This window comes from Crotalus tigris, unplaced genomic scaffold (assembly GCF_016545835.1).
Source record: "Crotalus tigris isolate CLP2741 ecotype Arizona unplaced genomic scaffold, ASM1654583v1 scf7180000019496.3020429, whole genome shotgun sequence".
NCBI lineage: Eukaryota > Metazoa > Chordata > Lepidosauria > Squamata > Viperidae > Crotalus > Crotalus tigris.
Window position 1 is genome coordinate 2,013,781 of NW_024097566.1, and position 16,859 is coordinate 2,030,639.

The following is a 16,859-nucleotide window of genomic DNA, read 5'->3' on the forward strand; positions in this document are numbered from 1 at the left end:
AAAATCACTGCAAGGTAACAAAATCTGGCTGACTTCATCCCGTAACCCCAACCTCTCAGAATCCCACTTCAACCTTCACTTTAGATATTTTATATAGATCTTTATTTTACAAGATTGATGTGGAATCAGCCAAAATACATGTTTTTATATCCTTAAATCCTTCTTTCACCCAGAGAATACAAAGGCAAGTTACATATAGCATGTGGGATGGAAAAGCTTTAGTTTACATTAATTAAGTCATGTTAATTATACTCAGAACCTGACCTTATATATGGCAACATGGAAATGTGCCAATGAGATCAATAAGATATCCACTCAACTAAGCATTAGAGAAGGCTCTATGATTAATATTTGCTAAGTTTACTCTTTGGAGCAAACATCAAAGACCAGGTTTATTAGCAAATTGACTTATACATGCTTCATTTGAAATGGGGATCAGTCTGAGAAATATGAAATAGGTCAACCTTAATGTACTGCTTAAATTTCATTCCCTTTTTGTTAAATAATGGAAATATATTAACTCCATTCAGGCTCATAGACATATATCCCAATGTGAGGAGATGTAATGAAAACAGTCTCGATCATCTTGACTTAAGAGAGAACAGTCATTTTTCTGCAGACTTGGTAGTATTTTCTTTAAATCATGGAGACTTACTTTTTTTAGTGTACAGATGTATAATATCCACTACATACTTTGAATACAAAATGTATGTCTTTTAAGACATGAAATCATACAGAGATAAGGAAACGTAACAGTGTACACGCTTAGTCACCTACACCCTAGGGAGACAACTTCTTCCCAGTTCATATGACTGCCATGAAATAGTCCTCAAGCATTTACTGATCCCTCTTGTATGTTTTTCATAAGTTATGTTAATAACAATCATAAGAGGCCAATCCTTTGAGAGTTGCCCTACAAAGAAACACAGAAAATACAGTAGAATCTATACATTTAAAATCTAAAACATCTCCTTTCACATCTTCTTCCTCTAAAACTAATAAATTCTTCCAAAAGAAAACAAACTCTTTCTTTAAAGAAAATCTTTATTTTTGTAGCAGGGTATATTTTGATTTTTAAAGAAGGACATAACTAACAGCTAGAACAAATGGAGCATGTTACTACAGATATTCTCAATTACTTACAAATGACAAACAGGTGTGGCTCCATAGGCAGTGTAAACTGATTACTGCAAGATAAACTGTAAACTCTATAAAAAGGATTCAAAAGAGTGATGGCTGCCTTTCTCACTGTACTGCCTTCCTCCAGAAATCTGCCATAAAGTACTATTTTACTCTTGAGTGGAAAAAGTCAAATAAAACCACAAACCATAATATTGCAATAAAAAGAAAGACAAAGATCACAGTGTTTTTCCACCATTGCCAGCAACATGAGATGAGTTGTCTATACTATTTCCAGTTGGCTAACAGATCATATAGGAACAACAGACAAGGCTCAAAGGATCATGCAATATAAAAATGTGATATACAAAAATAAGAAGATTAATCTGAGAAGAAATGAAAAGATGTCAGACATGTATTATGTGTGTGTATTCAAAACCATACCAGTAAGTTTTTGCATTGCAAAAAGAGAATAAGCAGAGAAAGAGGCATTAAGAAGAAAGAAGAGGAAAATACTTATTACCCTCACTTACAACTGAGATTTGGAAGTAGCAATACAAGCTGATGACAGTGATAGTAAGGAGAAGAGAATACATGTAGTATGGCTATCCCAAACAGATTCCCCATGGATACTGATGCATCCATCAGTAAACCATTTCATAACCTAGCCTACCATATTTGTTCTGCAAAACTCAGGATGAGTCTAAGAATATAGCAAAGAGCCAAATTTTTCTGTATACTGTATTTTTGCAACCCAGTTATATACATTATTTGACCTAGTTAGTGTGATCATTTTTAGGATGTGGATTTAATTTCAAGTATTTTCTTTATATTTCCTAACAATTCCAATAATGTGCTAAAAATAAAATAAAATATTCCATATAGCTCAAACGATATAGTAACCATAGAGTTTTGTGGGATTCCTCTGTTGCCTTTCTCCCCGGTAGGAAAAAAAAAAACATGCAAACCACAGAATGAAGACCTACTAGCACAGCATAATGTGAAGAACATAAGTTGTTCAGTGCTTCAGAGTACATCTGATTTTGTCTAGTCCCATATTAGACAAAATTTTGGAGATACCCCATGGAAATAAATACCAAATATAAACCAGGAAAGCAACTAGATAATATTTTGTCTACCATCACATCACACACAATGGTTTTAATTTATAGCAGAGATATATCACCACCTTGGTTCCCATGAAACCTTCTGAGAACTGACATTATATCTGAGGCAATTAAAAAAAGGAAAACAAATCAAATAGTGCACTCCATTTCCATTGATTCAGGAGATATTAATACGTTTCTGAAAACTAAAACCTTCAACACTGTATTCCAGACTCTCATGGTTAAGTAATTTTAAATGTTATTTATACCAAAATAAAGATATGCTTAAGAGATACAATCTTTGTATAGTCTGATGGGGAGGAAAGAGTGGCAATAAATGTAAAAATTATTGCCTTGCTGGAAATAATTGTATTTTTTTGTTTTTTCAGAAAGATTTTGTGGTAAGGTTAGAGCATTTCTCATGACTTGGTCCATATTTCTGTATTTCTGGCTTCAGAGTTGATTTTTGGAATAACAAACAGAAAGAAAATAAACTGGGAAGAACAGCAAGTATCCAGTGAGTTTCAAATCGGGGCAGGATGTACAATAAAACCGAAGCAAAATTGCTTTTACTTTTAATCTTACCTTGTTAAATTTATTTGTCATTATTCAAGAATAAAGTAGTTACCTCCTGAATTATTCCCAGTATTTCACAAGCATTTCATTTATATTGGTTATATATACATTATGTAGTTCATGATAAATTATGTGATTTAAACAGCTTATATGGAATTCTGAAACTCCATTTTGTTATTCTGTCAAACAAGAAGTTGAAACTAAGGTTATTAGATTAAAAACGCACAACATTTCTGGGACTGAAGTGATACTTGAAAAAGAGGATAAGGCAAGGAATATAAATCCAATGTTTTTTTAAAATAAAATTAAAGTGATTGCACATAGTTAATATGAGTATTGCCTATGAAACATATAGCTCTTGCATAAATGCATAATGATAGGATACAATTTAGAATATATTGTACAATCATTAATCTAATGCAATTCCAATGTTAAATACCTCTTGTAGACCACTTCATGAACATAGTGTGAAAATTTAAAGAGGATATAAAAATATACTTGGGTTATTCTGACTCTGATATAAACGTTTATCAAATCAGATAGTTAACTCAAAAGAAATGATCTTATAATAAACAAAAATATATATTTATTAGAAAGATTACTTGCATTCATGCTGTGGTTGATACTCCTGGCAAATACATCTTTTGTCCATTTCTTCAGACCATATCTTTAGGTAAAAGTATGATGCTCTTCCATACCATCTTTATAATGGCTCAGGCTTATTGTGTGACCTTCCATGGCCCATGCTTCTTACAGACAAAGACCTTCCCATGTGGCTTGTGTCCAGGAAGTCTCCCAATGACCTTTTAAGACTCCTCCCATTGACCCATCAACATACCTAGTGTTTAACCCAATAACTGCCAGACACTTCAACACACTGATACCTGCTCTCTAGTTAGGGCTACATATACGTTCCAGAATTGGGGATGGGAGAAGATGATGGAGATGGCATAATAGAAAGGAAAGCTGCATTGGGGACAGATGAAAAGAAAAAAGGAGGCATGTGTGTGTGTGTGTGCACGCGCATGTATGTCTGTGTATACATGCCTTTGTGCATAAGAAAATTGGTGGACAAGAAAAAGGAGACAGAAAACTTTATCAAGAGATGCCCTGCAAAGGTACTACAGAAGATGCTGAATATGTCAGACATACAGCTAATCTTCAGTCTAATTTTTGAAGGCATCAAGGCTTTGACTGCAATAGCATTTGCATTTCTTCCTTTCCAATGGCTGATGCTATTCCCATCCATGAGCCTAAGATGGATCCCTGGAAAAAAATATGTGTGTCACTGTATAATATGTACTGTCAGCCTGATGTAATTACAGTCTCATATCTCTTAAACCATTTTTTAAAAGTATTGTATAATATATGTCTATACATATATCTTTTTATTTTAGTTATATATTCAGAATACACAGTATCTATCTATAGGCCATTTGCATGCATTGGAACTAGAGTACTGTGTCTTGGGCTGGTGATCAACTTTAAAGCCCTATATGGCTTGGGAACAGATTATTTGAGGGATAGCCTCACTCCAATTACATCCACCCACCCCATCAGATATAGTAGGCATGTTGTATGTTGTGTTAATCAAGGAAGCTAACCCTGTTGGCCTTCTGGAAGAGCCTGAAGGTTTGCTTTTCACCATCAGATCCCACAGAAGTTTGCAGTCTATTAAATGATTAATATACTGTACATTGACTACACTCTTCTCTATCATTTATTAATAGAATTTTTAATTGTTTTTATTTTAATGTATAAATTACATTGATTGTTGAGCTTTTGTTTCAATTGTGTATGATGCCCAGAATCACATGCAAGTGAGATGGGTGGCTATATAAATCAATCAAACAAATAAATAAATAAAATTTGCATACCCCACTGGACTATTTGATTGCCTACTAAATGAGGATTTGACCTCTTCGATCCTTGCCTGTCATTCTGATTGCTACACTCTGCAGACTTGGTCACTTAGTAATGTACCAACACTGAATCCTGTATCTTTTGGCACTCTGATCTGACTTCTTCTTCTTATTGTGCCATATCCATTATCGGAGGTTGGCGATCATGTTGGTGATACTGTTTTTATCAGCAGCCGCACGAAAAAGTGCTGCAAATGACAGTGTGTAATATTGTAATATAGCAACCATAAAAAAGGTATTTTATCCCATGTATTCATCTGACAATTAAGGTACATATTTTGCTCTTCCATATGTTTTCGGTAAAGACTGTCCTTCTATAATAGACTTTTATTTCAGTATCTTTGAAATTGGATCTCCTGTAGTTCAAAGCTAATTGCTTATTAAGGAAGCTGAAATAGTCTCATTTATTTTGGCTGAAGCTGTTGCTCTTTTACTACTCTTTTTAATTTTAGAAATATGAGGGCGGTTTTCTTGTTGACACGCATAATAATGTGATTTTTTAAATGAACATGATGATGTGTATGGATTATGATTTTCCATCATTATCTACATTTAAATGAACACCCATGCTTATGAAAATCATTCATACAGCATAAATTTTCAGTATGAACACAGATAATTAAAATGACCAATCCTTCACAAAAGAACAAAAAGCAGGAGCTAAATCAGTCTAAATATTTCTCAGTTCAAATTTCAGGAATATTATCCACTTAGTGTCTATTCTATAAAAAGATTCTATTTCTATTTGCCTCCTAGTAATTACTGTGCAGAGGGTATATTCTCACTGTCCTTCTATAACAGCTATGAGTAGCCAGGACTTAAATTTGATTTCTTTTTCATGGTACAATCCCAGAATATACTGACTTTACTTCTATACTTATGCATATTACAAAGTACTGTCAAAAAGTGACACATTTCCATAGCCAAAAAGTATGGCCTTTTGAATTACAGAGATCCCCAAATACTTGTTTCCTGTTGGCTGGTTGGCCTACTGATTGTTTCTACCAACCAGCAGGAAATGAATCTTATAGCAGTAGGAAAATCAGTGAACTCTAATAAGCTTCTCCTGTGACTATATGGGGCAGATGGGGAGAAAACTAACCACCATATCACAAGAAGTTAGATGAGGAGACCTGAACTCATTGGTAGTCTCATGTTGCAATGAACAAGGATGTGCATTTCACACTTACTACAATTGTGGGCTGAAAGGTACAAAAATAGCCAGAATAACAATTGAAGCCTGGGAAACAGGCCCTCTGTCAGTCAATAGGAGTGTTGATTTACTACTTGCTTATCAGGTTCTTAGGAGTTGATAGCACAGTAGCATAAGTAAACAACAATTAATAACTCAGTAGCCAACCATCAACTGACTAATTAATAACCTGAAGCTACATACAACCAGGAACCATATAAATACAATGAGTAGAACAGTTCAGCGGACATATTCTGGAGAGAGAGATGTTCCCTAATGATGGGCTCCAGCACAAGCCCAAAAGCTTGGAAGAATAAAACTTTGATCCTGGTGACCAACTCAAATCAGATCCTGCAGTGTTAGTTGTTTTTGTTACATTTATTGCTGTACTTTGCTTTGAGGTAATGCTTTATTTAATGGAACAGTACACTATTCATAGAACAAATACACATTTTGGAAGTTCTGTACAGTTCCAGAGCAAAAATTATCTGGACATAGCTAAAATTAATATATGAAATTCATTATTGAATCAGACCTATAATGTCTACTATTTTCTTCTCCAACAAAGATTCACTGAGACCTTACATATTCTTCTTGGCCCTTCTACATAAATTCCTTAGTAAATGAAGATGGCATAAGTTAAAGTGAAGAAAATTACTACAAGCTCTTTATCTAGGTGTCTTTGAAATTCATTTGCTTCTTCCAAGGTTATTAACATGGTAGGAAATATGAATGTACTGTTATCTAATTATAAACACATCCAGGTTTTCATTTATCAACAACTGTAAATAAGCATCTGTATTAAACAAGGTTGAATGATACTAACTAGATGTCCAGAGAATTTATAAAAGCATTGAACTGATGTCAATCAGTACCCATCACATTTTTACAAAGTATTTCTTTTATACTAGACGGCCTATATCCCCTTGGGTCTTCATTTCAGAGATATTTCCTTATTGAATTCTTCAATGCCTTCAACAATGGCAGAGTTGAAAGGTTCTTAAAAATTCAGGGACCTATTCAGAGATCTATCTGCCTTGAAAGTTGCCCATGTTGAAATATATAGCACAGTCAAACATTCAAAGTCTACCACAGGAAAAGTGTCACGATATTTTGTATTATGTCATAAAATGCTTTATGATAATTTATATTGTATGATGTTATAAAATGCTTTATGAATTTTTCCAAATGTCAATTCCACAGGAGTCATGGGTCCTAGATTTACATTACTTACAGGTAATTACATTCTGTAAATTAGCCCATTTGAGCTATCTTGGTTCAATGGTTTTGCCTTATAATGCACTTGGTTACAAAGATAAGAGTTTGACAACTTGTTTCAGAGCTATGTCCTGACCTAAACAGAGAAATGGAATGACCAAGAGTAGGTAGAAAAGTAGTGGGAGCAGGAGTAACTTCCAACTTCCTGCCAGTTTTTCCATTGAGTTTCTTTGTAGGAAGCTTAATGGGAACATCCCCTGATCTTCCTTCCTTCCTTCCTTCCTTCCTTCCTTCCTTCCTTCCTTCCTTCCTTCCTTCCTTCCTTCCTTCCTTCCCTCCTTCCACCAGTCAATTAGAATAGAGCTTGAAGTGACCTTGTCCAAACCCTACTCAAGCAGGAAACTCTGTACCATTTCACACAGTGAGCTGTCCAGTCTCTTCTTAAAGACCTCCAGTGATGAAGCACTCACAGCTTCTGAAGGCTGAAGGCTACTGGTTAATTGTTCTCACTGTTAGAAAGTTTCACCTTAATTTTAGATTGCTTCTCTCCTTGTCTTACCTTCTGACTGTTTCTTGTCTTACCTTCTGATGCTTTGGAAAATAAATTGACCTCCTCTTCTTTGTGGCAGCCCCTCAAATAATGGAATACTGCTATTAGTCACTCTTCTCAGCCTACAATATCAAGCTTGAGCAATAAGACTGTTGCAACCAATGAATCAACACTTAGTTAAGACTCTGCACTTACCGAAAAATGCTACCCAAAAGAAAAAGAGAGAGAAAAAATGTACTGTTCTCCCCCAAAAAGGTACCAGTTGCCACAAAGATTATTGAATCAGCTTATTCTGGATGGTAAAAGTAATAACAATAATTGGAATAGAGAAAAGTTATTAACATGGCAGGTCTATGATTAAAGATTAATAAAAGAAATTATATCACAGGTCATTTACAGCTTCTCTGCTTTCCAATTTTTGGTTTCAGGGTTAAAATTTGCCATAGCTCTCAGCGGTATAGCAGTGCTATATTATGTTCCTATTACACTAATAAATTATGAAAGTCCCAGAGGTATGGAGTAGAAAAAGGAAATCTTTTATCAAGAGCCAGTTCCTGTTTCCTGAACTGTGATCCAACTCCAAATACTTTCCTCCAGATAATAAGAGTTCAGTCAGACTTTGGGTAAGGAACAAAGAATAAATAATAACCACATTACATAGACAGGAACTCCAGTCATATACATGGCTCTTTACATGGAAGGAAAAAGAAGATGTTTATCAGCCAACTACGTGAATATGAAGGATGATCAACATTTCTTATGATTTTCCAATGAGCTATAGCATTTCAAATGTTATATCAGAGTTCATAGGACACCGCACAAATTGCCATTCTAGCAATAATTTAAGTCATCATTTCCTGTACAAAAAGTGATCTCATGCAAAGTGTAAAGGTCATGGAATGGAGAAAGAGAAAAGGTGTATTGCTATGGAATGGAATTTATGTTCTATGGAGCAAGTTCAGCCCTTTCTTTCAAAATCCCACTCATAAAATTAAATACCCATAACAGTAAAAGAAATGTGTGACTTCTCATTACTTTTACTTACGGCTGTTCACCAATCTTTTATTAATTTTACCCCAAGGAACTAAGGTAAACTCCAGTTTGAAAAAAAGCAAATATTTTCTTTTAATTATTCCTCCAAGAAATCATTTAAAGGAGACTCACCCTGGGTCATGTAACAGTGCTATCACAAATCTTTTAACTTACAAACAGGTTAAAGAAGAAATATGTCTACACCAAGGCATGGTGCCATAAAAACCATTATTTGATTAAATAAAGTAAAGATTGTACTTATAAAAAATGCTAGATATTTCCATGTGATCTCTGATTAATATTTATTGGAGATCACATGGAAACATCTGACTTATTTTGGAAGCAACAAACAACAATAAAGTTAAAAATTAAGCTAAAGATCTCTGAAATCGATGGAACAACCATATTTATCTATGTATTAGATTGCAATCCATTATGTTTTCTCTGTTATCAGTTCTGTTGTTTGCCATTAATTTATCAGATTTGAGAGATGGAAGGCAGGAATCAAACAGCACACAAAGCATCTCGTCTAAAGTGCTTTAGAAATGTCAGTATTTTGTTTTTATTTTAATTCCCAGAAACAAAAAGTACATGCTAAGCTTGGATAGACTTTTCTGCATGAGGAAAAGTCTATCCAATTTTATACAATTTAAGTGTATAAAATCTGTAGATTTAAGACATCAATGTTTAGCACATCTATCTGCCTGGGGAACTATTGATAAAGGTACACAAAAAGAGTAAGATACTAATCCGTACTGCTACCAAGTAGGAATGAAAAGTTACCTAATAGATCTCCATTTTGCTGACATTTAATACTAAAAGATTGCACTAAAGGATGTTTGTTTAAAAATCCACATGGAAAATAAATAATATAAGGTTATTATTCCCCTCACTCATATAAAACAGATGAATTTCTCGGGCATTGTCCAGAAAATATTTTTATCATTTGCTTTTCTAAATATTTGAATCCATTCCACTTCAAACATTTAGAGCAGAAAACCTTAGAAAGGGGAATAAACATCAATAAACAAAAGGCAAAAGTTACCACTAGTTATCTGCTTAGTCTGCTTTGTGAAAATGCAGAATCACATGAATCTGTCTATTCTGCACTTCCACCATTTTTTCAGAATTAAATATCAGCTGAAGGAGCCTGGGAGCTTTTTAATTTTAATGCTTCAAATATTGCAAAACTGAGTGCTGGAACTTTACATGCATTCCAGAGTTTAATCCTGGTTTTGGTCTATCAATCACTTTCTAATTAGATCAGATTAGATGTTGTCATCTCCTAATCTGTTTTAACATGATCTCACATGTGTGCATAAAAATTTACATCAGCCTGATTCAGCCAATGTGTGATAAAACATACCAGATGACTGGTAGGTACACACTTGATGTCTGCCAATGGATGCTATCAATTTATGGGGAAAAAGACTTTTATCACCAGTGCAGTGACTCAAGCTTTTCTCACTCATGGAATTGGAGATAAGGCAAGAATTAGTTGGAATCAGATGGCACCTAAACTCAATCAAATAAATAAGTTAGGCTTTCTAAGCAGACAAACACAACATTTCTACATATACATTGCATATAAGGCTTATAATTATGTGAATTGTTTACAATCTTCCTATAATGCTGGATAAAAGGTAGAGATCAGTCCAAGCTAATCTGTTAGTGGAATATTCTCAATTTCTTTTCACATCTTAGTGCAGATAGCCTTTTCTATACCTACTATGGAGTGAATTGTCCATATAAAGATTTTTTTCTTTTTCAAGAAAGGATTCTTGAACAAAACACTGAAACTTGAACACAAAGACTCAGGCAATAATCTGTTTTGATAATATGAAGAAGATAGCCATTGCCCTAAATTTAATTGGCTAAAGTGCTTTTTACAGATAGTGGCCTTCATTGTCTCATTTACCCTGTTGCTTCTTACTGCTTTTTCAAGGATGCACCAGCAATGTGATGCAATTATCCAGACATAATGCTGTTTTCATCCATGCTGATCCCAACAGAAAAAGAAAGCCATGCTTTCTCCTTGTTATATTTCTGATGAATGAATAAATAAGGAAGAAGTATAGAGAGATAGAGAAGGCCATTTAGATAGAGAAGGCCATTTAGATCAAGTCCGACCTTCTCCACAGTGTCAAAACAGTCAGGTGCAAGAAACCAGGAGCCAGGGTAGAGTTCAAAAGCACTGTGAGGTTATTCCATGCTACCTATACACAAGAATCTGGTCTACTAATAGTCAGTCCAGATTGGTGACAGACAAGAGTCAACAGAATTATTTAATTTTCTATATTTTATGGCTTTTGCTGCAGTCATAGATATAGCTGATGCTCAATCCTGGACAAAGGAAGTTGATGGCTACTGTCTTCTGAAATGGTCACAATCTTCAGGAATGCCTCAACATAATGTAATCTTACAGAACTTACAAAGAATATGTAATATTTCAAAAGAAAATATTCAAGCTGGCATATAAAAACCTCAAAATAACTATTAGCTATAGGAAAATGTTCTAGAAACCCCTCTGATTCTAAGATTTCAAATAACACTAAACATCTGCGAGCAAACACTGTGAAATCAAGAGACCCAAACTAGTTATAAATAGGAAGCTAGGAGTGCAAACAGTAGACAGAATCTAAAAGGGAAACCCTATGCGTATTTCCCCTTTTCTGAAGCCTTTCTTTGTGGCCTGCTATTCTATTGGGAGGGGGAAGCTTTTGAGATTGCTTGCACTGTCTGCAGGATGCCCTTCCCCCAGGGGATGGAATGTCTTTCCCTTATCTAACAGATAGTTTGTACTTGGAGCCAGGAGAAATCAAAAGTGAGAAAGACCTTGAGAAGTTTGCTGAAATGACCAATTATCAAAACATGATGCCACCTGTGGATTGGCTGAGATTCAAATAAACACTGAGACTCTGGGGAGAGGAGTATTGAATGTTGTTTTAAATATATTGCTTCCCAAACTGAAGATATATTCTATGACTCCTAGAGAACAGAATGAGCTTCCTAAGTTCATAGACAAGAATTTAGACGGGGGTTTCATCTAACCTGCAAAACCCCGGGTGGCAGCCCCCATGCTATTCAGAGAAAAGAAGGATGGGTTGCTTCATCTCTGCGTATTTATAGGAGCCTGAACACTATGTGTGGAAAACCTATTCTCCCTCCCTCTTATAAAGGACATGTTAGCGCACCTGTCTACAAGAAAATTTTTCTCTAAGCTGGATTTGCAGGAAGCATATTATCGCATATCGAATACAGGAGGGGGATGAATGGAAGACTGCATTCAATTGCTCCATGGGCTGTTTTCAATTTAAGGTGTTAGCTTTTGGACTTCAGGGAGCTCCTACTATGTTTATGCAATTGATCAATGAGGTTCTTCATGAGCACCTGTACAAAGGGGTTGTAGTTTACCAGGATGATATCTTAATCTACATTGAAACCAAGGCAGAGCACGTTAAGTTAGTTAGGGCAGTATTAAACAAGTTGTGCTCTGCTAAACTACACACCAAACTCTCCAAATGTGAATTCCACAAAGATCGTATCGACTAGACCAGGACTTTTCAAACGTTTTACTGATTGTACCACTTTTAGGATATGGCAATATTCGAGTACCACCTAGCAAGGTGTCAAAAACTTGATGACCAAAAAAAAAAAAAAAAACCCTGTTCAAAGTTGCAATTGCACTGAAATGACTTATGACCATTTTTCACACTTATGGCCCTTGAAGCATGTCCAGGGTCATGTGATTTATATTTGGATGCTTGGCAACTGATTCATATTTATAATGGTCACAGTGTTCCAGGGTCATGTGATCCCTTTCTGCAACCTTTTGACAAGCAAAGTCAATGGCAGAGCTGCTGGTGGCCAAGTGCTAAAGCGGGACTTACTTTCCTCCCTCCCTTTCCTGCCTCTCTTTTTGAAGGAAGAATTTGACCCCCCCCCATATTTTCCTTCTTACATATATTGATCCAACAAGGAAAGGTCTCCAGAGACAAGAAAAGACAAGCTGCTGAGTGAACTAGCTTAAAAAGGCACATTCCCCTTTAAGAATTAGCTACTGGCTAGAAAGGAAAGTAAAGAGCGCAGCCGGCACTTAAGGAAGGAAAAAAATGTAAGTACTGGCTTCCGGCTAAGGCAACCTCCCCAAATGGCTCCATTCATAAATAAAGGAATGCTACCGGCGAAATCCATTCAGGAGAAAAATACTTCAAATCCTTTGCAGCAAAACTTACAGCTAACAACAGCAGAGCAATAGAAGCTAACACAAGACATCAGCCATCAGCCAAATAGAAATTGCCAAATACTCCTTCAGAACACAAAGCCCTCATTGCACAAATCCCAGAACTTCAAAGTCACAAAAGCACATAAGAATCCTTCCACTCTCCATCTCCAGCTCCTTCCCTCCTCCGTGCCTCACCTCCAGCCATTGCTGCCTTTTTTCATTCCTCTTGGACCATGACTCCTCCCCTGCTGCATTTCTTGCCTGTTTGCTGCTGCCAGCACAGGTGGCTGCCACAGCAGTTGTACATCGGCCCATGGCCAGCCTGCTTGATCTCCTCTCCCCCCACTCTCCCCCTCCTTCTTCCCATTCGGTGCAGCTGACTCTGCCTCTTCCCAAGGCTGCTACTTTTTTTCTCCCTCCCTCTCCTGCCCAAACTGCCTCCTTTTATAGGCTCTCCTGTCTCCACCCCTCTCCTCCTTTCTCATGGGGGAGGGTGAGCCAGAAGTGAGCATGGGGCCTTTGCAGCTCCAGAGGACTCTCTCACTGCAAGTCCTTACCTGTGCTGACTCTTTCCCTCCCCCACTACACTTGGCTAGGCAGAGCTGTGTACCACCTGCCACTCATTAATGTACCACAAGTAGTACGCATAACACCAGTTGAAAAGCCCTGGATTAGATTACTGCATCTCCAGTGAGGATGTCAAAATGGACCCAGAGAAAGTACAGGCTATACTGGAGTGGGCACCCCCTCATACTAGAAAGCAATTACAAAGCTTTTTAGGCTTTGTAAACTTTTAATCGCAGTTCATTCCCTCATTTGCGCAAAACGCACTCCCCATTACAAATCTATTAAAGATTAAGAGTGGGGACAAGCTGAAGCCCAGGCAGCTGCTGAAATGTATTGGAGAGTGTCAAGCTGCATTTCGAAAAACTAAAGAGACTTTTCTCTGTGGAGCCTATTTTAAAGCACCCGGATCCAGAGAAACCTTTTGTCAATCAAGCTGATGCTAGTGATCTGGCCATAGGAGCAGTCCTATTCCAGAGGAATGAGGAGGGCCAATTGCAACCATGTGCATATACTTCTTAAAATCTTTCTGAAACTGAACAATGGTGGGCAGCCTGGGAGAAGGAAGCCTATGCTATGTGATGGGTGCTCCTAACCTGGAGGCATTTCCTAGAGGGGAGCAAAATACCATTCCAAATGTGGACTGATCATAAGAACCTTGAAGCAATGAAAATCCCTATGAAGTTGTCTCCTAAACAAGCACGGTGGTCCCAACATTTCCACTGATTTAACTTTACAATCCATTACCTCCCTGGGAGGAGGAATTTCCTAGCAGAAGCCTTATCTGGAATGCCACAATATAATAATGCAAAATCTGAAGTAGTTAAACTGTTTATGACTCCTAAACAATTTGCAGCGCCTGTCACTACCTGAGCATAAAGCAAGGCCTTGATGTCAATAGATAAGACAGCATGCCAGGAGTTCAAAAAAGCACTGTAAACTGATGAGTGGTTCCAGGGACATAAGAATCTGTGTTTAATTAAAGATGACCTGGTTTGGGTTGGAGAGAAAATATATGTTCCAGCAACTCTAATAATGAGAATAATGCAAGCTGGACATGATTCAAAGATTGCTAGACATTTTGGATTTGTCAAAACCCTACATCTTCTAAAAAGGCAATTTTGATGGTCTTCTTTGAAAAAGGACATAGAAAGCTATGTAGCGAGCTGTCCCACATGTGCTGCAGCTAAGCGAAGGCAAGAGAAGATGCCAGGATGTTTACAGCCAGTGGCGAGCCCTTCAGCACCCTGGAGAGAGATCTCTATGGACTTTATTGTGGAGCTTCCTGAAAGTGCTGGAAATACAGTTATCTGGGTGGTCACAGACTTGTTTTCTAGACAGGCCCACTTCATTCTGTGCTCAAAGATCCCAATTCCATGGGGCCCCACAATGCATCATTTCAGACAGGGGGGTTCAATTCACTTCTAAGTTCTGGAAAGTTTTTTTGTTTCTCTTGGGTTCTAGTCAGGGACTATCATCTAGTCATCATCCTCAAATTAATGGGGGGACAGAGAGACTGAACTCAGTTCTAGAACAGTACCTTAGATGCTTTATGAACTGCCAGCAAGATAATTGGACTGATCTGTTGCCTTTTGCAGAAGTTAATGCTGTACATTCGAGTATTGGTTGCCAATGGCCAGACATTTGTTCCCATTCCAGAATTGCCTACTAAAGAACCAGACATTCCCTTTTTGCAAGAATGGATCAAACAATTACAAAATACTTGGCCAGTAGTACGTAAAGCACTAGATGAAGCCAGAGATGCCAATAAGGCCCAAGCTGATAAAAAGAGGGTAGAGCAGAAACCTTTTAAAATTAGAGACAAAGTTTATCTCTCTACAAAATATTTGCAATCCTTGCAACCCTCTAAGAAGTTAGGTCATAAGTTTGTAGGACATTTTCCCATTAAACACATTATTAACCCAGTAAATGTAGAACTAGAGCTTCCTAAAAGCCTAAGCCAGATCCATCCTGTCTTTAATTTTAGTTTGCTCAAACCTGAAATTATATCTACCCTTAGGTCCCTGGGCCCTCCTGTGCCTATAATGGTATGGGTAGAAGGGAAGCAACACTTTGGAGTACATGACATCCTCGATTCCCATAGACACCATGGTTTCACCCAATATTTAGTAGCTTGGAAAAACCTTCCCTCTGCTCAAAACAAATGGGTATATAAAAAACATGTTACAGCTCCCAAATTACTAAAGCATTTTTACTCTAAATACCCTGATAAATCTGATTAATGTGGTTGTTTTCTCTGTTTTCTTTCCCTTCCTTTGTTATGTCTTCACAGGTGGATTACCCATTTTTCTAGGGGGTCCGTAAGTCAGGTCCCCAAAGAAATGTATTTTAACCCTATGCCCATTTTCCCTTTTCTGAAGCCTTTCTTTGTGGCCTGCCATTCTGTTGGGAGGGGGGAGCTTTTGGGATTGCTTGCACTGTCTGCAGGATGCCCTTGCCCGTTGTCTCTCCCTTGCCCTTTGTTTCTCCCTTATCTAAGAGACGGTTTGTGCTTGGAGCCAGGAGAAGTTGAAAGACCTTAAGGAGCCCACCAAAATGACCAGTTACCAAAACTCCTGTGGATTGGCTGGGATTCAGATGAACACTGAGACTCTGGGGGCAGGAATATTGAATGTTGCTTTTAATATATTGCTTTGTGGGTTTTTCTCTCAGATTCCGCCTTGATTCCCTGCTATCACTAGCCCCTAATAAAAGTTCCTTTTGAGACAATGCCTGTTTCAAGAGTTCTGCTTTCTTGGGAGGCTTAGCTAAGTTAGGTCCTTACAGATACAGAGGAATCTGTATGGAATCATTGGTTTCCCATTCTAAAAAATAATGTGAATGCTGTAGTGATTTTTAACTAGAACAAAATCTCACAACAGTGATTACAATAAAATTGAATGAGTGTAATACTCAGAACAATCAGCCCATTGCAAACTTGACTTTTGATAATGGATATTGAATAAGGTCACTGATCCCTATGAGCCCTCTCTGAGAACAAAACCTATCACAGCATGCATGGGGAACAGCATGAAAATATAATTAAACAGGAGAGAAAAATCACTGGACTCATTTTACTAATGTCAGTACCAATAAAATAAAATGTAGTGCTTTTTTAAAAAAATGCTTGGCAATCCAACAAAACAATGACATTTGGTAGCTGCATACATCACAGAGGAAAATTGTTGAATGAGAGAGAATATAATTGCATATTGTATATAATGAAGTTGGGAATTCAGTTTTTAGAGAGAGAAAACAATGACCATCTAAGAAGTTTGTGAACAAGATATCCTTAGGATTTAAAAAAAAAATGTTTCAAAAATTTAATCAACAGGATTTATTTATTATTTTATTT